Source organism: Palaemon carinicauda, chromosome 18, assembly GCF_036898095.1.
Source record: "Palaemon carinicauda isolate YSFRI2023 chromosome 18, ASM3689809v2, whole genome shotgun sequence".
Taxonomy (NCBI): domain Eukaryota; kingdom Metazoa; phylum Arthropoda; class Malacostraca; order Decapoda; family Palaemonidae; genus Palaemon; species Palaemon carinicauda.
Window position 1 is genome coordinate 108,185,417 of NC_090742.1, and position 25,851 is coordinate 108,211,267.

Sequence of the window (25,851 nt, forward strand, 5' to 3'; positions counted from 1 at the left end):
CTAAAAGTATATAGGTCTCTTACTAAGGTGGCCATATGCATTTTGGTCATGACCATAAGCATGTCTGGGGTACTTCGTTGGTCTGCACACATCTCTATGCAGTTTTGTAGGGATAAAGAGGCCGCGAGTCACTCCTTCGTCTCTTGTTCCCTGCACAAGAGAAACTACGAAAGTTTAGGGAGATTCTCGTTAAACTGTCGTCCAGCGATGTCCGCATCCAGTTTCCCTACTGAGAACTAGGTGGACTTCCTTCCATTTCTTCTCCTGCATGGGTAAAGCTAGTGACAGAGGCCTGCACTCCTCAAGTGCAGGGAATGGTTTGCCTGCCTCCACTGCCTTGGCAACATATTTAAATGCCTTCCACGTTAAGGGGAATGCTATTGAAGCAGGAGCAAGAAAGGTAGGGTGTTTCTTGCTCAAGGCAGATACTTTCGATATTGAATAACCCGCCTTTCTCAGGCTACTTGACAAGAGAGCCTGTTCCATATCATGGTAAAAAACCATGACTTCCTCCGGTTCTGTCTCCTCTTTTGATATTGGTTCATGCTTCAGTCGAATGAAGCAATCAGGGAAAGCGTTAAAGCTTGGCCAAAACTGGATGTCGTCTAAGGGGACAGCTCCCATCTTCTCTGAGATGTAGAGTTTGCCGTTCAAAATCGGCATAAGCTCTGCATACCTCCAGGGATTGGTTTTGGAGCAGGTCGGGAGGTCTTGGTTTCTGGGTCGCTTGAATGACCCTCAGGAGGCGATAAGTGGAGCTTTACTGAGCTCTCTCTTGAATTTCGCTTCCCTTGCTTCGCCTCGTTTGCGAATGTTCTCCATTAAATCCGTAAGATGGGCCAGCGCCTGGCTCGTGTTGTCCAATGGAGGGGTAGAAGGTGAAGACGTCGAGGGTAATGGCTCTGGGGCCGGCACAGATGGAAGAAATTCTGACACGACATTGTCATCTTCTCCCAGAGGTGCCTCCCTGCCATCCGTCACAATAGCAATCTTGACGCAGGGATGTGCGAGTCGTGCTTGGGGCACAACCATTTCACTACCATCTTTCAGGAACAGTAAACTACGTATCCTATCGTTAAGTAGGTATGGTCCCGGAGAGTTCTTCTGGAACCCTCTCACCCATTTGCGTAGCTTTTTACGTGACACATCCCTAGACTTCGTTGACTTGAGGTCATCAAAACCTTCAGTCACTAAGGTCCGGCAGATATTGCAGACTTGGGGGTCCCAATATTGCAGGGATTTGGTAATAATGGTGCAGGGGGCATGAGACCTGCATGCTGCATACCCGTAGAAGTACTTACTCCTAAGATTGCAGAAGATCGCATCGCATGTCATCTGGGGTTCCTCCTGTAAAAAATGTTATTTTTATTAGTAAAATAAATTTTTGAATATACTTACCCGGTGATCATATAAGCTGCAGCTCTGCTGCCCGACAGAAAAACCTACGGACAAAATACGCCAGCGATCACTATGCAGGTGGGGGTGTACATCAACAGCGCCATCTGTCGAGCAGGTACTCAGTACTCCAAGTAAACAAAGAACCAATTTTCTCCTCGGTCCACTGGGTCTCTATTGGGGAGGAAGGGAGGGTCCTTTAATATATGATCACCGGGTAAGTATAATCAAAAATTTATTTTACTAATAAAAATAACATTTTTCAATATTAAACTTAACAGGTGATCATATAAGCTGATTCACACCCAGGGGGGTGGGTAGAGACCAGCATTACATGTTTACATTATTATGAGCTAAGTATTTTGTATTTCATTTTAGCAGTTATTCAAAATAACAAACATAAAATAAATAAGTACCTGGTAAGGAAGTCGACTTGAACAATTACTCTGCCTTTTTAAGTACGTCTTCCTTACTGAGCCTCGCGATCCTCTTAGGATGCTGAGCGACTCCTAGGAGCTGAAGTATCAAGGGTTGCAACCCATACTAAAGGACCTCATCAAAACCTCTAATCTAGGCGCTTCTCAAGAAAAGAATTTGACCACCCGCCAAATCAACCAGGATGCGAAAGGCTTCTTAGCCTTCCGGACAACCCAAAAATAAAAATAAAAGCATTTCAAGAGAAAGATTAAAAAATGTTATGGAATTAGGGGAATGTAGTGGTTGAGCCCTCACCCACTACTGCACTCGCTGCTTCGAATGGTCCCAGGGTGTAGCAGTTCTCGTAAAGAGACTGGACATCTTTAAGATAAAAAGACGCGAACACTGACTTGCTTCTCCAATAGGTTGCGTCCATTATACTCTGCAGAGATCTGTTTTGTTTAAAGGCCACTGAAGTTGCGACAGCTCTAACTTCATGTGTCCTTACCCTCAGCAAAGCATGGTCTTCCTCATTCAGATGGGAATGAGCTTCTCGTATCAACAGTCTGATATAATAGGAAACTGCATTCTTTGACATAGGTAAAGAAGGTTTCTTAATAGCACACCATAAAGCTTCTGACTGTCCTTGTAAAGGTTTAGTTCGTTTTAAATAGAACTTAAGAGCTCTAACAGGGCATAAGACTCTTTCTAGTTCATTTCCAACCAAATTAGAAAGGCTTGGAATATCGAACGATTTCGGCCAAGGACGAGAAGGTAGTTCGTTTTTGGCTGGAAAACCAAGCTGTAAAGAACATGTAGCCGTTTCAGATGAAAATCCGATGTTCCTGCTGAAGGCGTGTATCTCACTGACTCTTTTAGCTGTTGCTAAGCAGACGAGGAAAAGTGTCTTTAAAGTGAGATCTTTAAAGGAGGCTGATTGTAGTGGCTCGAACCTTTCTGACATAAGGAATCTTAGTACCACGTCTAAATTCCAATCTGGTGTGGCCAAACGACGCTCCTTCGAGGTCTCAAAAGACTTAAGGAGGTCCTGTAGATCTTTGTTGTTGGAAAGATCTAAGCCTCTGTGACGGAAGACTGCTGCCAACATGCTTCTGTAACCTTTGATCGTGGGAGCTGAAAGAGATCTTTCCTTCCTCAGATATAATAGGAAGTCAGCTATTTGGGTTACAGAGGTACTGGTTGAGGATACTGATACCGACTTGCACCAGCTTCGGAAGACTTCCCACTTCGACTGGTAGACTCTAAGAGTGGATGTCCTCCTTGCTCTAGCAATCGCCCTGGCTGCCTCCTTCGAAAAGCCTCTAGCTCTCGAGAGTCTTTCGATAGTCTGAAGGCAGTCAGACGAAGAGCGTGGAGGCTTGGGTGTACCTTCTTTACGTGTGGCTGACGTAGAAGGTCCACTCTTAGAGGAAGAGTTCTGGGAACGTCCACCAGCCATTGCAGTACCTCGGTGAACCATTCTCTCGCGGGCCAGAGGGGAGCAACCAACGTCAACCTTGTCCCTTCGTGAGAGGCGAACTTCTGCAGTACCTTGTTGACAATCTTGAACGGGGGGAATGCATAAAGGTCTAGATGGGACCAATCCAGTAGAAAGGCATCTATATGAACTGCTGCTGGGTCCGGGATTGGCGAGCAATAATTTGGGAGCCTCTTGGTCATCGAGGTTGCAAAGAGATCTATGGTAGGTTGGCCCCATGTGGCCCATAGTCTCTTGCACACATTCTTGTGAAGGGTCCATTCTGTTGGGATGATTTGACCCTTCCGACTGAGGCGGTCCGCCATGACATTCATGTTGCCTTGAATGAACCTCGTTACTAGAGACAGGTTTAGATCTCTTGACCAGGTGAGGAGGTCCCTTGCGATCTCGTACAACGTCATAGAATGGGTCCCTCCTTGCTTGGAGATGTACGCCAAGGCCGTGGTGTTGTCCGAGTTCACCTCCACCACCTTGCCTAGAAGGAGGGACTTGAAGCTTTTCAAGGCCAGATGAACTGCCAGTAGCTCCTTGCAGTTGATATGTAACGTTCTTTGCTCCGAGTTTCAAGTGCCCGAGCATTCCCGACCGTCTAATGTCGCACCCCAGCCCGTGTCCGATGCGTCCGAGAAGAGAACGTGGTTGGGGGTCTGAACAGCCAGGGGCAGACCCTCTCTGAGGTTGATGTTGTCCTTCCACCAAGTCAGTGATGACTTCATCTTCTCGGAAATGGGGATCGAGATCGCTTCTAGCGTCTTGTCCTTTCTCCAATGAACAGCTAGGTGAAATTGAAGGGGACGGAGGTGCAGTCTCCCTAACGCAATGAATTGGTCCAGTGATGAAAGCGTCCCTATCAGACTCATCCACTGTCTGACTGAACATCGGTCCTTCTTTAGCATGTTCTGGATGCATCCTTGGGCTTGACTTATTCTGGGGGCCGACGGAAAAGCCCGAAAAGCTTGACTGTGAATCTCCATCCCTAGGTACACTATAGTTTGGGATGGGACCAGTTGGGACTTTTCCATATTGACCAGGAGACCCAATTCCTTGGTCAGATCTAGAGTCCACTTTAGATTCTCCAGACAGCGACTACTGGACGAAGCTCTTAGAAGCCAGTCGTCCAAATAGAGGGAGGCTCTGATGTCTGCTAAATGCAGGAATTTGGCAAAATTCCTCATCAGTTTCGTAAAGACAAGAGGCGCCGTGCTTAGGCCAAAGCACAGGGCTTGAAATTGGTAGACAACCTTCCCGTAAACGAACCTTAGAAAAGGTTGGGAATCTGGGTGGATGGGGACGTGAAAGTAAGAATCCTTGAGGTCTAAAGAGACCATCCAGTCTTCCTTCCTGACCGCTGCTAGAACAGACTTTGTCGTCTCCATGGCGAACGTCTGCTTTGTGACAAAGACATTCAGAGCACTGACGTCTAGCACCGGTCTCCACCCTCCTGTCTTCTTTACCACTAAGAAGAGACGGTTGTAGAAGCCCGGGGATTGATGGTCCCGGACTTTGATTACCGCTCCCTTTGCTAGTAAGAGAGACAACTCTTGCTTCAAAGCTAGTCTCTTGTCCTCCTCTCTGTACCTGGGAGAGGTCGATGGGAGTCGTTGCTAGAGGGGGCTTGCGCAAGAACGGGATCTTGTACCCTTCTCTGAGCAACTTCACAGATTGTGCATCTGCGCCTCTGTTCTCCCAGGCCTGCCAGTAGTTCTTGAGTCTGGCTCCCACTGCTGTCTGAAGGTGGCAGTCAGACTCTGCCTCTAAAGGACTTGGTACCTTTCTTCTTACTCCCACGTTTACCTTCGGCACGAGCACCTCCTCTGCTGGAGGCTCTGCCACGAAAGGGCGGAATAAATCTTGACGCTGGAGTATCCATCCTGGGTCTAGACACGGTAGGCAAAGGGGTGGCTTTGCGGGTAGATGACGCAACCAGGTCATGCGTGTCTTTTTGAATCATGGAGGCAGCAATCTCCTTGATCAACTCCTCTGGGAAAAGGCACTTTGAGAGAGGAGCAAACATAAGTTCCGATCTCTGACATTGTGTTACTCCAGCTGACAAGAAGGAGCAAAGGTTTTCCCGTTTCTTGAGGACCCCGGAAACGAACGAAGCCGCAAGCTCACTGGAACCTCTCCCGTATGGCCTTGTCCATGCAGGACATAACGAGCATGGAAGTTTCCTTGTCAGAAGAGGAGGTCTTCCTGCTCAACGCTCCCAAACACCAATCCAAAAAGTTAAAAACCTCGAAGGCTCTGAACACTCCTTTCATCAGATGGTCTAAGTCTGAAGGAGTCCAACAAATCTTGGAGCGTCTCATGGCTAGCCTGCGGGGAGAGTCTACTAGACTTGAGAAGTCGCCCTGGGCAGAGGCAGGAACTCCCAAGCCGAGAACTTCTCCCGTGGCATACCAGACGCTCGATCTGGAAGCGAGTCTCGCAGGGGGAAACAAGAACGCTGTCTTCCCAAGGTGCTTTTTGGACTGCATCCAATCTCCCAACACTCTTAAAGCTCTCTTGGACGAGCGGGCGAGGACGAGCTTCGTAAAGGCAGGCGCGGATGACTGCGTGCCTAAAGCGAACTCAGATGGAGGAGAGCGTGGGGCTGCAGAAACAAACTGATCAGGATACATCTCCTTGAACAGTGCAAGAACTTTCCTAAAGTCCAAGGAGGGAGGCGTGGTCTTGGGTTCGTCGATGTCCGTGTGCGGGTCGTCAAGGTGTGCAGCGTCGTCATCATCAGAGAGTCCATCGTCTGAATACTGAGGAGGAAGCGGCAAAGGAGTAGGAATTGGCTGGTCAGCTGAGTCCGGCAGCACGGGTGCATGCGTGACTGCACTGGACGCAACGTCATGGAACTGTTGGCCAGTCTGTGAGCTGGCAACAACCATAGCAGCGTGGGGGCGCAAAGCGTCTACTCCTGACTGTCTAGTCTGCTGTGGGCGAGTAGTGGTAACCACACTGGGTTGCGGAGGTTGACGCGCAGCGTCAAAACAAAACAACTTAGGTTGTTGTTGTAACTCGCGAACGTCAACGGAGGGTTCCGTGCGTCGCTGAACGTCAACATGCGGCTGGCAGGGTACACTGCGCATGGGTGGCGGGACTCTCACAGCTGGAGTGCGGGAGAAGGTAGCCTCAGCGTCCACTGGACGCACAACCGTGGTAGGTTGTAGGCTAACGGGTGCAGCGTCAACCTTCTCCGCACGAAAGTCCTGCATTAAAGACGTTAACTGCGTCTGCATGGTCTGCAGCAAAGACCACTTAGGGTCTACAGTAGCAGGTGCGGCAACAGACGGTGTTACTGTCTGTTGCGGTACCGCTTTGCCTCTCTTAGGAGGTGTGCAGTCATCGGAAGACTGCAGCGAGTCCGAACTGACCCAGTGGCTACAACTGGGCCGTTGGACTTGCGCGGAAGGGACCGACTTGCGTTTAAGAGGCCGTGAGACCTTGGTCCATTGTTTCTTCCGAGAAACATCTTCCGCAGACGAGGAATAAATGGGCTCTCTCGTCTTCTTGTGGGTGGGGCGATCTTGGTAAGATACGTCCGAAACCACGGAGGGAACGTCTGCCCGTTGATTAAAGCCTGTCGAACCCTTTAGTCGTACGACATTGCTTCTCCCCTGGGCTTGGGAGCTTGCAAGAGGTCCCGGACTGGGAGGACGACAGGCACGAACAGACGCACCCTCAAGCGCAACACTAACACTTTCCACAACACTACCACTCACTTTGTCACTACCCACTGCACTCTTACCCTTCAACTCCTTGACGTCACCCATGAGTTGGTTACGGTCACTCGCCAATGACTCGACTCTCTCACCCAGAGCCTGGATGGCACGCATCATATCTGCCATCGAAGGTTGTTGAGTGCTAGAAGGGGGATCAGGAGCAACCACTACAGGGGAAGGAATAGGTTGTGGGGCATGGGGAGAGGAAATATCAACGGAGCGAGATGAACTTCTCCTGACTCTATCTCTCTCTAGCCTACGTGAATATTTCAGGAATTCGAGAAAATCGAATTCCGAAAGCCCAGCGCATTCCTCACATCGATCTTCCAATTGACAGGTTTTACCCCGACAATTGGAACAAACAGTGTGCGGATCGATAGAGGCCTTCGGAAGACGCCTTGAACAGTCCCTAGCACTACACTTTCTGTATTTAGGGATTTGAGAAGGGTCAGCCATCTTGAATTAGTCAAAGGGGAATTCAAAATCTATCCAAGTCGTCAACAAATAATCCAAAAATCAATAAAAGAATGCAAGGATGTATTGAAGATAACCTCTGCAAAGCGAAAGCTAATAACTAGAAATGTGTACTTCACCAAAATCTGTGAAAACCAATCCAGTAAGCAACAGCGAATTTAGTAGGTCTTGCCGGTGGCACGACAGAGAGAAAATTGGTTCTTTGTTTACTTGGAGTACTGAGTACCTGCTCGACAGATGGCGCTGTTGATGTACATCCCCACCTGCATAGCGATCGCTGGCGTATTTTGTCCGTAGGTTTTTCTGTCGGGCAGCAGAGCTGCAGCTTATATGATCACCGGTTAAGTTTAATATTGAAAAAAGGAAAACAAAATGAGTATACGATTGTTTATCTCACATGATAAACAGATATGCAATTATTCATATTTCAATCATTATAGCATAGGATAGTAAGCTAGAGATAAAACACATACTTGTGTATCCCTCCCAGCCAATTGCTGTAACCTCCCCCCAATATTAAAGATAAAGAGTTTCCTTTATCAGGGCAACTCAAAAGAGAAGGGTTCTAACCCCTAGGGATACAAGAAGTGTACACTGCCACTGACCCTTCTAATTATTCAATATTGTGGGGTAAGTATTAACTGATTTCCAATTGAAAGAATTCTATTCTTTCAATATAGGTTCGGTCTCAGCTAAAGCCTGTACAAGGGTACACAAGATATGTTAGAAATTAACTACTGTATAAAAATACTATATTTTTCTGTTTGCAGTATATACTATATTGCAAATATACTGGCTACTGTATAATCATATACTGTAGTTCAGCCGGTGTGTTGCCGGCATGGCTAGTACCTGGCAGCAAGGTCCAGCCGGCGTATCGCCGACTGGACTAGAAATTAGAAAAGACACATACTTGTGTATCCCACCCAACCAATTGCTCTGACCCCTTCCAATATTAAAACTAGAGTTTCCTGATCAGGGAAGCTCAAAGATAAGGGTTCTAACCTTTAGGGATAGAAAGTGTACTACCACTGACCCTTCTAAATATTTAATATTGTTGGGTGAATTGTAGACTGATTTCTAATCAGAGTATTGAAGTAATTCTTTTCTTTCAATATAGGATTGGTCTCAGCAAAAGACTGGGCAAGGATGCACAAAATATGTTGGAAAATATCGCCGACTGCATAAGTACCTGACGGCGCCGGCCCGGCCAGCATGCTGCCGGCCGGGTATATGGCCAGCAGGTTTGTACCCGGCTGCACCGGTACAGTCGGCATGTCGCCGACTGAGTAAGTACCTGACAGCACCGGCCGGGTTAGCACCTGGCAGCACTAGCTGATAGAGAGAGAGAGAAAGCATGGAGTGAAGGACTGCCTTATTACAATGTATGATTATACTAAATAAGGATGTAAGTATATAAACTTACTGCCTTCCTCCAGAAGGAAGGTTCAAATGGAAGGGGAGAATGCATCATTCAGGCTTCCATCCAGCCACAAAGACCGTTGCCGGCAACAGGACTATGGATGGCAGTCCAAGGGAGGACTGAAGAACCTTCAGTGGCAGAGGGGTCTCCCACAAGCAGCCGCCATAGCCGGCACAACCTTCCCGGATCCTATGTCCATAAGGTAAAGACTGAGTGACTAAATAGCTGTTAAGTAGGAGCCCGGCCGGCCACGCAACCCGCCAGCAAGCGGTGAGATTGCAGGACAACGGCCACAAGGAATGCGATGTCTAAGTCATCGCTAAAGGACAGAGGGGGTAGGGAAAAGGGTCCTGTATAAAGTGTGGAAGAAGGCCGCAAGGTTTCCGCCGCTACCACACAAGGAAGAAACTGTTTCAATATCAGCGCCTAGGCAGCAAAAGAATATCTATTTTCAGCCTAGGATTGCCGCCGCCTCTCAACGCCGGAGAAACATCGTTTCAGTGTCGGCGCCGTCCTAGGCGGCAGAACAATGTCTATTCTTCAGCCTAGGATCTGCCAACACAGGACTAGTCTTCTAGACCGCAGGGGAGAAGGTGGCGGCATCATATTACCACTTCAGGTGCGGCCTAGGGAAGCTTAGCCTCCTAAGCCGGCAGGGGAGTGACTACTCACCCTGTAGCTCTGCCGCCAGCAGAAAGACTGAATACTCTGAGATTTTGTCGAAAACCAAAGCCGGGCTCTCGCCGGCAAAGGTGGGAGACAGAAAAACCCTAGCCTAGTCAAGCCGGAGTGAACTACTCTATGGCAAGACCAGAGGGAAGGAGGGATTACCCTTAAATCTCCACAGGAGACAAGTATTGAGTTATATAATTCTAGATGTACAGTACTATCTCCCATTGAATTAATAAAACGATACACGAGGATAAACGGGGATAATGTCTGAAAGTATACTACATCGCCTAGGCAAGACGAGATCTTGGTTACCTAAATCGCCGAAACTCTAACGTATACGATCGACAAAAGAAAGAGGAAATTATGCATAAAATAAATATCTTTACTAGTATAATTGTGCCTAAATAGCTTTCATAATTTATTAATGCTATTACAACCAGGAATCGTTCTGCTAACTAGATAACATATGCATAATGAATGATAACGTCCATAGTGCCTCCGGTGACAGGCCTAGCTCCCAACACAATTAATCACTCTAATTTCACTGTGGAGCAGGAGCTAAAAATTATACTCTGTAAAGAATCAATACTCAACTTTCCAGAGGCGAAAGAAGCTGGAAATTGCATAATAATCCTCACAAAATCGATCAAAAAGGTTAGAGCACCAGGGAACACCACCGTGCGAATTCGCTACAAAAATAGGAATGACTGCCATCTTGAATATGGTGCCAGCTAGATACTCAATAGTAGTATGGGAGAAAGGGTAACCTTGATAACGGCTCCCCTTCTATTTTTGCCAATCTTTCCCCTCGAGGCGAAAACGCTATTCGGGGTGAAGATCGCTATGTGTCGTATCAAGCATACGTCCCCTGATTATGCGATATCCTTAATAGAATTTTAAGGATATTCGCGCCAGGAGTTAGAATTCTGGAGACCTAAAGGTAAATTCTCTGGGAATATCACTGTATTTCAAATATCCCTTGGAAGCCACTTATAGGAACCTTCCATCAGGACGACATGGCTTGAGCCCAAAAAATGGCATTGTTGTGAAGTATAATAAAATTCAAAACTAATTTGTATTTTTCTTAACCATACAAACGTGAGTTCTTACACTATAGCCGAAGGATAACAGCTAAGCTGCAATTCAGCACTTAACTTTTAATGAGGTGTAAACAATCAGCAGTGGGGAGGTGCCTGTAGCTTAATGTAACCTCAATTGGATTGCAGCCGGACTTACATTGGGGCTGATAATCACCAGGAAAGTTTGATTACAGAAATCAGATTTGTACCGTCAGAAAAAATGATACTTTAATTCTAAAATAAATTTTTGAATATACTTACCCGGTGAATATATAATAGCTGAGCCTCCGGCGGCTCGACAGAAAAACACAAAAACTCGCGAGCGATCGCTATGAAGGTTGCGGGTGTGCCCACTAGCGCCAACTATCGGCCAGATACCGCATATACATGTAAATAGCTCCAATTCTTCTCATCCCGCTGGGTCTCTATCAGGGAGGAAGGGGGGGCCTTTAATTTTTATATTCACCGGGTAAGTATATTCAAAAATTTATCTTATAATTAAAATATCATTTTTAAATATTTAACTTAGCCGGTGAATATATAATAGCTGATTCACACCCATGGTGGTGGGTAGAGACCAGAGTTAATTAAGTTTACAGCGTATATGCTTAGAGTTTTTGACAGTTATATCATAACAAAACCCAAATATATATAGGTACCTGGTAAGGAAGTTGACTTAGACGATTACTCTGCCTTGTTAGTCTGTCTTCCTCACGAAGCCCAGCGATCCTCTTAGGATGCTGAAAAATCCCAGGAGCTGAAGTATCAAGGGCTGCAACCCATACAACAGGACCTCATCAAACCCCTAATCTGGGCGCTCTCAAGAAATGACATTTGACCACCCGCCAAATCAAAAAAGGATGCGAAAGGCTTCTTAGCCTTCCGTACAACCCAATTAAAAAACATTTCAAGAGCAGATTAAAAGGATATTGGAATTAAGGGAATGTAGTGGTAGAACCCTTACCCACTACTGCACTCGCTGTAACGAATGGACCCAGTGTGTAGCAGTCCTCGTAAAGAGTCTGGACATCTTTTAAGTAAAATGACGCGAATACCGACTTACTTCTCCAAACGGTCGCGTCCATAATACTTTGCAGAGATCTATTTTGCTTAAAGGCCACGGAAGTTGCTATAGCTCTTACTTCGTGCGTCTTAACCTTAAGCAAGCATCGGTCTTTTTCATTCAAGTGAGAATGAGCCTCTCGTATTAAAAATCTGATAAAATATGACAAAGCATTCTTTGACATAGGCAATGATGGTTTCTTAACTGAGCACCCTAATGCCTCAGATCCACCTCGTAAGGACTTAGTACGAGCTAAGTAGAACTTAAGAGCTCTAACTGGACACCGCACTCTTTCAAGTTCGTTGCCTACGATCTCTGACAGGCAAGGTATATCAAAAGACTTAGGCCAAGGACGAGAAGGCAGTTCATTTTTGGCCAGGAAACCAAGTTGAAGTGAACATGTGGCTTTTTCTGTAGAAAAGCCGATGTTCTTACTGAAGGCATGAATTTCACTGACCCTTTTAGCTGAAGCCAAGCACACTAGGAAAAGCGTCTTGAGGGTGAGATCCTTCAGGGAGGCTGAATGTAATGGCTCAAACCTGTCTGACATGAGGAACCTTAGGACCACGTCTAAGTTCCATCCAGGAGTTGCCAAACGACGTTCCTTAGAGGTCTCGAAAGACTTAAGGAGATCTTGGAGATCTTTATTGTTGGAAAGATCTAAGCCTCTATGACGAAAGACCGAAGCCAACATGCTCCTGTAGCCCTTAATCGTGGGAGCTGAGAGGGAGCGAACATTTCTCAGATGTAAAAGAAAATCTCCGATTTGGGCTACAGAGGTACTGGAAGAGGACACAGATGCTGACTTGCACCAGTCTCGAAAGACTTCCCACTTCGACTGGTATACTCTGATGGTAAAAGCTCTCCTAGCTCTCGCAATCGCACTGGCTGCCTCCTTCGAAAAGCCTCGAGCTCTTGAGAGTCTCTCGATAGTCTGAAGACAGTCAGACGAAGCTCGGGGAGGCTTTGATGACATTCTTTACGTGGGGCTGACGTAAGAGATCTACCCTTAGAGGAAGACTTCTTGGAATGTCTACCAGCCATTGAAGTACCTCGGTGAACCACTCTCCGCGGGCCAGAGGGGAGCAACCAACGCCAACCTTGTCCCTTCGTGAGAGGCGAACTTCTGCAGTACCTTGTTGACTATCTTGAATGGTGGGAATGCATATAAGTCCAGATGAGACCAATCCAGTAGAAACGCGTCTATGTGGATTGCTTCTGGATCTGGGACTGGTGAGCAATAGATTGGTAACCTTTTGGTCAACGAGGTGGCAAAGAGGTCTATGGTGGGTTGACCCCAAGTCGCCCAAAGACTCTTGCACACGTCCTTGTGGAGGGTCCATTCCGTGGGTATCACCTGACCCCTCCGACTGAGACAGTCTGCCAAGACGTTCAAGTCCCCCTGGATGAATCTCGTCAACAGGGAGATGCCTCGATTTCTTGACCATATGAGAAGGTCCCTTGCGATCTCGTACAGCGTGAGGGAGTGTGTGCCTCCTTGCTTGGAGATGTACGCCAAAGCTGTGGTGTTGTCTGAGTTGACCTCTACCACTTTGTTTCGAAGAAAGCTTTCGAATTTCATCAAGGCCAAGTGGACTGCTAATAGCTCCTTGCCGTTGATGTGCATGCTCTTCTGACTTGAGGTCCACAGACCCGAGCATTCCCGACCGTCCAGGGTCGCACCCCAACCCAAATCCGACGCGTCTGAGAACAACACGTGGTTTGGGTTCTTGACTGCTAGGGATAATCCCTCTCTCAGACTGATATTGCTGTCCCACCATTTCAGGCAGGCCTTTACTGGTTCGGAGACTGGGATTGAAACAGTCTCTAACGTCTTGTCCTTGTTCCAGTGAGAGGCTAGATGGAACTGGAGAGGCCGAAGGTGTAGTCTCCCTAGCGAGACAAACTGCTCCAGGGATGAGAGAGTCCCTACGAGACTCTTCCAACTCCTGACTGAACAAACGTTCTCTTTTCAGCATTAGTTGGACTTTGAGCAGGGCTTGTTCTATTCGGGTGGCAGACGGAAAAGCCCAAAAAACTGGACTGCGAATCTCCATCCCCAAATATAGAATAGTCTGGGATGGGATCAGTTGGGACTTTTCTAGGTTGACCAAAAGTCCCAACTCCCTGGACAGACTCAACGTCCAATGTAGATCCTGCAGACAGCGATGACTGGACGATGCTCTGAGAAGCCAGTCGTCCAAGTACAGGGAGGCTCGGATTCCCGATAGATGGAGGAATTTTTGCCACATTCCTCATGAGCCTCGTAAACACGAGAGGAGCAGGACTGAGGCCAAAGCACAGGGCTCGAAACTGGTACCCCACATTCCTGTAAACAAACCTCAGAAACGGTTGGGAATCCGGGTGTATAGGAATGTGGAAGTATGCATCCTGAAGGTCGAGAGAGACCATCCCGTCGCCTTCCATTAATGCTGTCAAGACAGCCTGTTAGACTTCATCGTGAAGTTTGTCTTGACAATGAACACATTGAGCGCACTTGCCTCTTACGTACTCCTGCAGTGAACGTGGCTGCCAGATCATTGGAGCCATCCCTGATAGTCTTGTTCCTGCAGAGAACGTGGCTGTCAGATTATTGGAGCCATCCCTGATAGCCTTATTTATGCATGACATAATTGTACAGCAAAACTTCAAACGCTCGAAAAAAACTCCTAACAGGAGATGGTCTAGCTCTGACGCCGACCATAAAATCTTGGAGCGTCTCATGGCCAGGCGCCAGGGAGAGTCTATGAGGTTTGAGAAGTCTATCTGGGCAGAGGCAGGAACTCCCAAGCCGAGAACTTCTCCCGTGTCATACCAGACTCTCGCTCTATAAGCCAGTTTAAAAGGAGGGAAAGCAAAGGCTGTCTCCCCCAAACTCCTCCTGGTGATCAACCAGTCGCCTAGCAAACGTAAAGCTCTCTTAGAAGAGCGAGAGAGCACTAGCTTAGAAAACAACAGCTTCGAAGTAGCTAGGCCTAGTGTAAACTCTGACGTTTATTTAAAGTCCATAGAGGGGTGAGCAGCTTTAGGCTCCTCTCCGTCTGACAGAGTCCCCAAGGGAATATCAGTAGGAGGGGGATCAGCAACTTCCTCATCTGAAGGAACCTTGTCCGACAATTGCCGAGTCTCAAACAAGGGAGAGACCTGCCGTGGTGGCAATGCTTGACAAGCAGAGTCCACACGCAAAGGAACAACAGTAGCAGTCAAGGACGCTATGTCATGTAACTGCTTAAAGGACTGACCAGCAACAACAACAGGTGCGGTAGGACGCTCGACGTCAACTCGAGACTGCCTTGACTGCCTAGACTGAGCAGTCAAAACAACTCTTGACTGCGGTGCTTGACGCTCAACGTCAAAACAAGTCAACTTCGCTGGTTGGCGAACGTCCTGAACGTCAACAAGAGCAAGCGGCAGCGGCTGAACGTCCACAAGCGGCTGAGAGTCAACACGGGACTGCATCGAGTGAGGCTCTACAAAACGTGATTGACGTGACTTTGTAATGTCAACGTCAACAGGACGAGCAAAGGCTCGTTTGGGCGGCTGACGGGCAGGATCTCGATCAGCTAAGCGGCGAGGATCATCGTGAACCTGCTCAGCAGAATAGTCCTCCATAAGAGAGGCAAGCTTATTCTGCATGTCTTGCAGTACAACCCATTTAGGATCAACGGGAATGGGTGCGGTAAGAGACGAGGGTAACGTCTGTGACTGCAAAACCTTGCCTACAATAAGACGCTCGGAGCCTGTGTTACGCTTCTGTTTAGGCGTCGAGCAGTCTTCCGATGACTGCACAGGGTCAGAGCTGTCCCAATGGCTACAACCAGGACGCTGGACCTGTCCTGAAGGGACTGACTTTCGCTTTAAGGGTCTCGAAACCTTGCTCCACGGTTTCTTACGCGATAAGCCTTCGGATGACGAGGAGAAAACCGTCTCGCTCGTCTTATGGTAGGGGCGGTCTTGACGAGACACGCCTGAAACCATAGAGGGAACGTCTGTTCGTTGGTTAAAGCCTCTCGAACCCATAAGTCCTACGACATTACTTCTCCCTGGGGCATGGGAGCTTGCAAGAGGTCTCGGACTAGGCGAACGACAGGCACGAACAGACGAACCCTCTGTCGCAACACTGATAACACTTTGCGCAATTATCACTTTATCACTACGATTTTCTGTTTTGCACTTACTTCATTGAAATCGAATTTTTCAATAATTCACATTAGGCATGAATAAAACTGATTTCTACCTGAAGCACGCAATTCTACCCTACATCAAAAGGTTATAATTGCGAAATAAGTCGTATAATGTAAGCACATTAATACAAGCAAAACACAGTAAACATATATATCGAATAAAACGGAAATATATAAAGAAAAAAGGATCAGTGACTGGGGAGGAGACTAAACACTAGTTCATTCAAAACTACGTTTTCAATCTCTCACCGTACAGTGCCTTGGGACGAGAATAAAAACTAAAAACGTTTTATCCTTTCTCCCCGTACAGAGACTTGGGACGAGAGTAAAAAACTGACTCGAGAACAACGTTACTCGCTTGGGACGAGAATAAAGATCGGAACGTTCTCTCTTCCTCTCTCTCTCTCTCCGTCTCTCTCTCTCTCTCTCTCTTGATTTCACACCGAAGAGAAAAGCCCACTCACCTTTCGTCAATAAACAGGTTATTTGACCAAAGGAAAAAACTGAAAGGACTAAGAAATTGAAAATTAACAAGTTCCTTTAAATTAGTATTTAAAACATTTCAGTTTGAAAGAAGAATGAACAAAACGTCAGAATCGATTTACTCTTTCTGCAAAGTGAAACCGCGATTCTCTCTCTCTCTCTATCGTAACGATAGAGCGCAAACTGCGCAGCATAAATAAACCAAACGTTAGTTCCTCTTTGGAACAGCACGAAGACTATTCAAAGAAAATCTTTCATAAAATATCTACTAAAAAATATTCATTTAATAAGTTTTAAATCATTTGCTCTGTAAAAGTTATTTACGATTGAAAGGGCTCAACGTTGTTTAACTTCGGTTTCCAAGTTAGGACCGCCTACTCTCGGATTAGGGGAGGAATAGGTAAGGCCGCATATAAACAAATCATTAAAATTTATCTTGATGTTTATTATAAATGGAAAGATAATCGAAGAGGCCTAATAAAGGCGGGTGAGATATAAAATATATAGAGGAAAATCTATAATTAACAACAACAATTTATAACGTGATAAGATAATTGCTAAAAGCCTAAAACACACTTCCGTACTAAGGGAAGGGTCGGCCATTTTGAAAAGTCAAAGAAAGTCCAAAAAACAATCCAAAGTTCTCAACAATTAAATCTATCCAAAAAAGAGTTCAAGATTTAAGTTGAAGATAAAACACCTGCACTGCGAAAGCTCAAACCAAAAGGAAGTACTTCACCAAGACTGTTGAAAAACTCCAGGTTAACAGCGAGTAATGGTACGTCTTGTCGATCAGACCGACAGAGAAGAATTGGAGCTATTTACATGTATATGTATTGGCGTGCTACTGTTATAAGCACACATTGAGTATGAGTTGTTTCAGATGTATGTAAATGGATTAACTGAATACATCTTAATAGTTTTTAAGTATTTATTCTATAAAAACAACAGAGTTAAACATCTCCATCACTGGAGGAAAGCTGGGTTGGTCCAGATGACCAATTCTGGTGAAGTATAGATATGAACTGACTAAATTATCGATATCACAGATATCGTATGCTTAGTTTACTTTAGACACGTCACAAAATCGGAAGACACCTGCATCCGGTGACGTCACAAACTTTCACATGCTGAGACAATGTGTTGACGTTTAAGAAGAATGTCAATTTGCCGAGGTTTGCATAGGTTTGCATTGTATGTCCTGTTTACGATTTGAATGACTACAGCAAATCCCAGGGTTAGCTCCTCCAACCAACATGACATATTACGTCATTTGTTTTAAACATGTAATATTAACTATTCTAATCATTACATTAGCTCGGCCAGCTATCTCAATTTTTTCACAAAAATTTAACAACAAGCCAAAACATGGTTATTAGGTGTGACTGGACATACGTATTACTCTTTGTTTAACTTTAGCCATAATCAACCGAGGACGAATGTCCAAATAGGCACATTAAAAAATGTTATTTTTATAATAAAATAAATTTTTGAATATACTTACCCGGTGATTATATAAGCTGCAGCTCTGCTGCTCGACAGAAAACTCTACGTTCAAAATCCGCCAGCGATCGCTATGCAGGTAGGGGGTGTACTTCAACAGCGCCATCTGTCGTGCAGGTACTCAGTACTCAATGTAAACACAGAACTCAATTTTCTCCTCGGTCCACTGGGTCTCTATTGGGGAGGAAGGGAGGGTCCTTTAATATATAATCACCGGATAAGTATATTCAAAAATTTATTTTATTATAAAAATAACATTTTTCAATATTAAACTTAGCCGGTGATTATATAAGCTGATTCACACCCAGGGGGGTGGGTAGAGACCAGCAATAATTGTTTACATTATTATGAGCTAAGGATTTTTTATTTCATTTTAGCAGTTATTCAAAATAACAAACATAAAATAAATAAGTACCTGGTAAGGAAGTCGACTTGAACAATTACTCTGCCTTTTTAAGTACGTCTTCCTTACTGAGCCTCGCGATCCTCTTAGGATGCTGAGCGACTCCTAGGAGCTGAAGTATCAAGGGTTGCAACCCATACTACAGGACCTCATCACAACCTCTAATCTAGGCGCTTCTCAAGAAAAGAATTTGACCACCCGCCAAATCAACCAGGATGCGAAAGGCTTCTTAGCCTTCCGGACAACCCAAAAATAAAAATAAAAGCATTTCAAGAGAAAGATTAAAAAATGTTATGGAATTCGGGGAATGTAGTGGTTGAGCCCTCACCCACTACTGCACTCGCTGCTACGAATGGTCCCAGGGTGTAGCAGTTCTCGTAAAGAGACTGGACATCTTTAAGATAAAAAGACGCGAACACTGACTTGCTTCTCCAATAGGTTGCGTCCATTATACTCTGCAGAGATCTATTTTGTTTAAAGGCCACTGAAGTTGCAACAGCTCTAACTTCATGTGTCCTTACCTTCAGCAAAGTTTGGTCTTCCTTACTCAGATGGGAATGAGCTTCTCGTATCAACAGTCTGATATAATAGGATAATGCATTCTTTGACATAGGCAAAGAAGGTTTCTTAATAGAACACCATAAAGCTTCTGACTGTCCTCGTAAAGGTTTAGTTCGTCTTAAATAGAACTTAAGAGCTCTAACAGGGCATAAGACTCTTTCTAGTTCATTTCCAACCATATTTGAAAGGCTTGGAATATCGAACGATTTCGGCCAAGGACGAGAAGGTGGCTCGTTTTTGGCTAAAAAACCAAGCTGTAAAGAACATGTAGCCGTTTCAGATGAAAATCCGATGTTCCTGCTGAAGGCTAGAATCTCACTGACTCTTTTAGCTGTGGCTAAGCAAACCAGGAAAGGAGTCTTTAAAGTGAGATCTTTAAAGGAGGCTGATTGTAGTGGCTCGAACCTTTCTGACATAAGGAATCTTAGTACCACGTCTAAATTCCAACCAGGTGTAGCCAAACGACGCTCCTTCGTGGTCTCAAAAGACTTAAGGAGGTCCTGTAGATCTTTGTTGTTGGAAAGATCTAAGCCTCTGTGACGGAAGACTGAAGCCAACATGCTTCTGTAACCTTTGATAGTGGGAGCTGAAAGAGATCTTTCTTTCCTCAGGTATAATAGGAAGTCAGCTATTTGGGTTACAGAGGTACTGGTCGAGGATACTGATTCTGACTTGCACCAGTTTCGGAAGACTTCCCACTTCGACTGGTAGACTCTAAGAGTGGATGTCCTCCTTGCTCTAGCAATCGCCCTGGCTGCCTCCTTCGAAAAGCCTCTAGCTCTAGAGAGTCTTTCGATAGTCTGAAGGCAGTCAGACGAAGAGCGTGGAGGCCTTGGTGTACCTTCTTTACGTGTGGCTGATGTAGAAGGTCCACTCTTAGAGGAAGAGTTCTGGGAACGTCCACTAGCCATTGAAGTACCTCGGTGAACCATTCTCTCGCGGGCCAGAGGGGAGCAACTAACGTCAACCTTGTCCCTTCGTGAGAGGCGAACTTCTGCAGTACCTTGTTGACAATCTTGAACGGGGGGAATGCATAAAGGTCTAGATGTGACCAATCCAGTAGTAAGGCATCTATATGAACTGCTGCTGGGTCCGGGATTGGTGAGCAATATATTGGGAGTCTCTTGGTCATCGAGGTTGCGAAGAGATCTATGGTAGGCTGGCCCCATGTGGCCCACAGTCTCTTGCACACATCCTTGTGTAGGGTCCATTCTGTTGGAATGATTTGTCCCTTCCGACTGAGGCAATCTTCCATGACATTCAAGTTGCCTTGGATGAACCTCGTTACTAGAGAAAGGTTTCGATCTTTTGACCAGGTGAGGAGGTCCCTTGCGATCTCGTACAACGTCATAGAATGGGTCCCTCCTTGCTTGGAGATGTACGCCAAGGCCGTGGTGTTGTCCGAGTTCACCTCCACCACTTTGCCTTGAAGGAGGGACTTGAAGCTTTTCAAGGCCAGATGAACTGCCAGTAGCTCCTTGCAGTTGATATGTAACGTTCTTTGACTCGAGTTCCAAGTTCCCGAGCATTCCCGACCGTCTAATGTCGCACCCCAGCCCGTGTCCGATGCGTCCGAGAAGAGAACGTGGTTGGGGGTCTGAACAGCCAGGGGCAGACCCTCTCTGAGGCTGATACTGTCCTTCCACCAAGTCAGGGACGACTTCATCTTCTCGGAAATGGGGATCGAGACCGCTTCTAGCGTCTTGTCCTTTTTCCAGTAAACAGCTAGGTGAAATTGAAGGGGACGGAGGTGTAGTCTCCCTAACGAAACGAACTGTTCCAGGGATGAAAGCGTCCCTATCAGACTCATCCACTGTCTGACTGAACATCGTTCCTTCTTTAGCATGTTCTGGATGCATACCTGGGCTTGACTTATTCTGGGGGCCGACGGAAAAGCCCGAAAAGCTTGACTGTGAATCTCCATCCCTAAATACACAATAGTTTGGGATGGGACCAGTTGAGACTTTTCCATATTGACCAGGAGACCCAATTCCTTGATCAGATCTAGAGTCCACTTTAGATTCTCCAGACAGCGACGACTGGAAGAAGCTCTTAGAAGCCAGTCGTCCAAATAGAGGGAGGCTCTGATATCTGCTAAATGCAGGAATTTGGCTATATTCCTCATCAGCCTCGTAAACACAAGAGGAGCTGTGCTTAGGCCAAAGCACAGGGCTTGAAATTGGTAGACAACCTTTTCGTAAACGAATCTCAGAAAAGGTTGGGATTCTAGGTGGATGGGGACGTGAAAGTATGCGTCCCTTAGGTCTAAAGAGACCATCCAGTCTTCCTTCCTGACCGCTGCTAGAACGGACTTTGTGGTCTCCATGGCGAACGTCTGCTTTGTGACAAAGACATTCAGCGCACTGACGTCTAGCACCGGCCTCCACCCTCCTGTCTTCTTTACCACTAAGAAGAGACGGTTGTAGAAGCCCGGGGATTGATGGTCCCGGACTTTGACTACCGCTCCCTTTTCTAGTAAGAGAGACACCTCCTGCTTCAAAGCTCGTCTCTTGTCTTCCTCTCTGTACCTGGGAGAGAGATCGATGGGAGACGTTGCGTACAAACGGGATCTTGTACCCTTCTCTGAGCAACTTCACAGATTGTGCATCTGCGCCTCTTTTCTCCCAGGTCTGCCAGAAGTTCTTGAGTCTGGCTCCCACTGCTGTCTGAAGAAGGTGGCAGTCAGACTCTGCCTCTAAAGGACTTGGTACCTTTCTTCTTCCCACGTCTCCCTTCGGCACGAGCACCTCCTCTGCTGGAGGCTCTGCCACGAAAGGGCGGAATGAATCTGGACGCTGGAGTGTCCATCCTGGGTCTTGACAAGGTAGGCAAAGGGGTGGCTTTGCGGGCAGAGGACGCAACCAGGTCATGGGTGTCCTTCTGAATCAAGGAGGCAGCAATCTCCTTAATCAAGTCCTCTGGGAAAAGGCACTTTGAGAGAGGAGCAAAAAGAAGTTCTGATCTCTGACACGGTGTTACTCCAGCTGACAGGAAAGAGCAAAGGTTCTCCCGTTTCTTGAGGACCCCGGATACGAACGAAGCCGCAAGCTCACTAGATCCGTCACGTATGGCCTTGTCCATGCAGGACATTATGAGCATGGAAGATTCCTTGTCAGACGGGGAGATCTTCCTGCTCAAAGCTCCCAGACACCAGTCCAAAAAGTTAAAAACCTCGAAGGCTCTAAACACTCCTTTCAACAGATGGTCTAGGTCCGAAGGAGACCAGCATATCTTAGAGCGTCTCATGGCTAGCCTCTGGGGAGAGTCTACTAGACTTGAGAAGTCGCCCTGGGCAGAGGCAGGAACTCCCAAGCCGAGAACTTCTCCCGTGGCATACCAGACGCTCGATCTGGAAGAGAGTTTCGCAGGGGGAAACGTAAATGCTGTCTTCCCTAGGTTCATTTTGGACTGCATCCAATCTCCTAAAACTCGTAAAGCTCTCTTGGACGAGCGGGCGAGGACGAGTTTCGTAAAGGCAGGCGCGGATGACTGCGTGCCTAAAGCAAACTCTGACGGAGGAGAGCGTGGAGCCGCAGACACAAACTGATCCGGATACATCTCTTTGAACAGAGCAAGAACTTTTCTAAAGTCCAAAGAGGGTTGCGTGGTCTTGGGTTCGTCAAGGTCCGTATGTGGGTCATCAATGTGTGCCGCGTCGTCATTACCAGAGAGTCCATCATCTGAGAATTGAAGAGGAAGCGGCAAAGGAGTAGGAATCGGCTGGTCAGCTGAGTCCGGTAGCACGGGTGCACGCGTGACTGAACCGGACGCAACGTCATGGAACTGTTGCCCAGTCTGTGAACTGGCAACAACCATAGCAGCGCGGGGACGCATAGCGTCTACTCCAGACTGTCTAGTCTGATGTGGGCGAGTAGAGGTAACCACACTGGGTTGCGGAGGTTGACGCACCGCGTCAAAACAAAACAACTTAGACTGTTGTTGTACCTCGCGAACGTCAACGGAAGGTTCCGTGCGTCGCTGAACGTCAACATGCGGCTGGCAGGGTACACTGGAACGCATGGGTGGAGGGACTCTCTCAGCTGGAGTGCGGCAGAAGGTCGCCTCAGCGTCCACCGGACGCACAACCGTGGTAGGTTGTAGGCTAGAGGTTGGTGCAGCGTCAACCTTCTCCGCACGAAAGTCCTGCATCAATGACGTTAACTGAGACTGCATGGTCTGCAGCAAAGACCACTTAGGGTCTACAGGAGCAGGTGCGGCAACAGACGGCGTGACTGCCTGATGCGGTACCGCTTTGCCTCTCTTAGGAGGTGAGCAGTCGTCGGAAGACTGCAGCGAGTCCGAACTGACCCAGTGGCTACAACTGGGCCGTTGGACTTGCGTGGAAGGGACCGACTTGCGCTTAAGAGGCCGCGAGACCTTGGTCCATGGTTTCTTACGAGAAACCTCTTCCGCAGACGAGGAATAAATGGGCTCTCTCGTCTTTGTGTGGGTGGGGCGATCTTGGGTAGATACGCCCAAAACCACGGAGGGAACGTCTGTTCGCTGATTAAAGCCTCTCGAACCCTTTGGTCGTACGACATTGCTTCTCCCCTGGACTTGGGAGCTTGCAAGAGGTCCCGGACTGGGAGGACGACAGGCACGAACAGACGAACCCTCAAGCGCAACACTATCCACAACACTACCACTCACTTTATCACTACCCACTGCACTCTTACACTTCAGCTCCTTGACGTCTGCCATGAGCTGGTTACGGTCACTAGCCAAGGACTCGACTCTCTCACCCAGAGCTTGGATGGCACGCATCATATCTGCCATCGAAGGTTCTTGAGTGCTAGAAGGGGGATCAGGAGCAACCACTACAGGGGAAGGAATAGGTTGTGGGGCATGAGGAGAGGAAAATTCAACGGAGCGAGATGAACTTCTCCTGACTCTTTCTCTCTCTAGCCTACGTGTATATTTCTGGAATTCGATAAAATCGAATTCCGAAAGCCCAACGCATTCCTCACATCGATCTTCCAATTGACAGGTTTTATCCCGACAATTGGAACAAACGGTGTGAGGATCGATAGAGGCCTTCGGAAGACGCCTTGAACAGTCCCTAGCATTACACTTCCTGAATTTAGGGACTTGAGAAGGGTCAGCCATTTTGAATTAGTCAAAGGGGAATTCAAAAACTATCCGAAGTCATCAACAAATAATCCGATATCAACAAAAGAATGCAAGGATGTATTGAAGATAAAGCCTGCAAAGCGAAAGCTCAAAACTAGAAACGTGTACTTCACCAAAAAGTTGTGAAAACCAATCCAGTTAGCAACAGCGAATTTAGTAGGTCTTGCCGGTGGCACGACAGAGAGAAAATTGAGTTCTGTGTTTACATTGAGTACTGAGTACCTGCACGACAGATGGCGCTGTTGAAGTACACCCCCTACCTGCATAGCGATCGCTGGCGGATTTTGAACGTAGAGTTTTCTGTCGAGCAGCAGAGCTGCAGCTTATATAATCACCGGCTAAGTTTAATATTGAAAAATAATAACAATAATGCATACAAAAAAGATATTACCAAAGCAAAAAGAAAAATGCATGACAAAACCAAGATCATATATATGGTACATTGCTAGCAAATGATTATATGGTACCAAAAAACAAAAAAACTTCTGACTTACATATGATTCGGTAACTTGATAAAGAATAGTTGTTACCTTTGTCAGAAACAAAATACTCAAATTTTAGTGCACAAACACGAATTCCTGGTACGAACACGTACCATGGTTTCGTATATGTATGTATGTATGTATATATATATATATATATATATATATATATGTATATATATATATATATATATATATATATATATATATATATATATATATATATATATATGTATATATATATATATATATATATATATATATATATATATATATATATGTATATATGTATATATGTATATATATATATATATATATATATATATATATATATATATATATATATATATATATATATATATATATATATATATATATATATATATATATAATATATATATATATATATATATATATATATATATATATATATATATATATATATATATATATATATATATATATATATATATATTATATATATATATATATATATATATATATATTATATATATATATATATATATATATATATATATATTATATATATATATATATATATATATATATATATATATATATATATATATATATATATATATATATATATATATATATATATATATATATATATATATATATATATATATATATATATTATATATATATATATATATATATATATATATATATATATATATATATATATATATATATATATATATATATATATATATATATATATATATATATATATATATTATATATATATATATATATATATATATATATATATATATATATATATATATATATAGGGCTGATATATTTTATTAGATGCCCATAGATTCTGTTATATATTTTATTTATTTATTTATTTTTTTCTCTTTTCTTTTTTAACATTCCAGCTTATATATTTTTATTAGATGCCGAGAGAAAAAATGATTTATATCCTTTTTTATTTTATTTATTATTTTTTTTAAATGTTGTTTTAAATGTATTTTTAACAATGCAAATGTAGAAAATTTCTTCAATTACATATTACTAGCGTACTAATCAGCTTTTCATACAAACATCTTCCCGACAAATTACTCCCTTAGCGAATGAGGTGGCCACTCAAACAGCTTTGAACTGGATCAAATAGGGCGTATTGTCGGGGCTAGGCAACTCATTCCTTTTTAGCTGCTTGCTGTGCCGTAACCTACGCCAAACAAGGATGTTCACGGCGATAAATATCACCACCGTGATACACAAACCAGCCAGTAGTATGGGGTGAAGAATTTCTTTATAAGTCGGTGACAGGTGGTCCTTTTCGGTAAGTTTCATCAACCGCTTTGCCACATGTCCGTTGTACGGGAGAGGAAGTGCTGG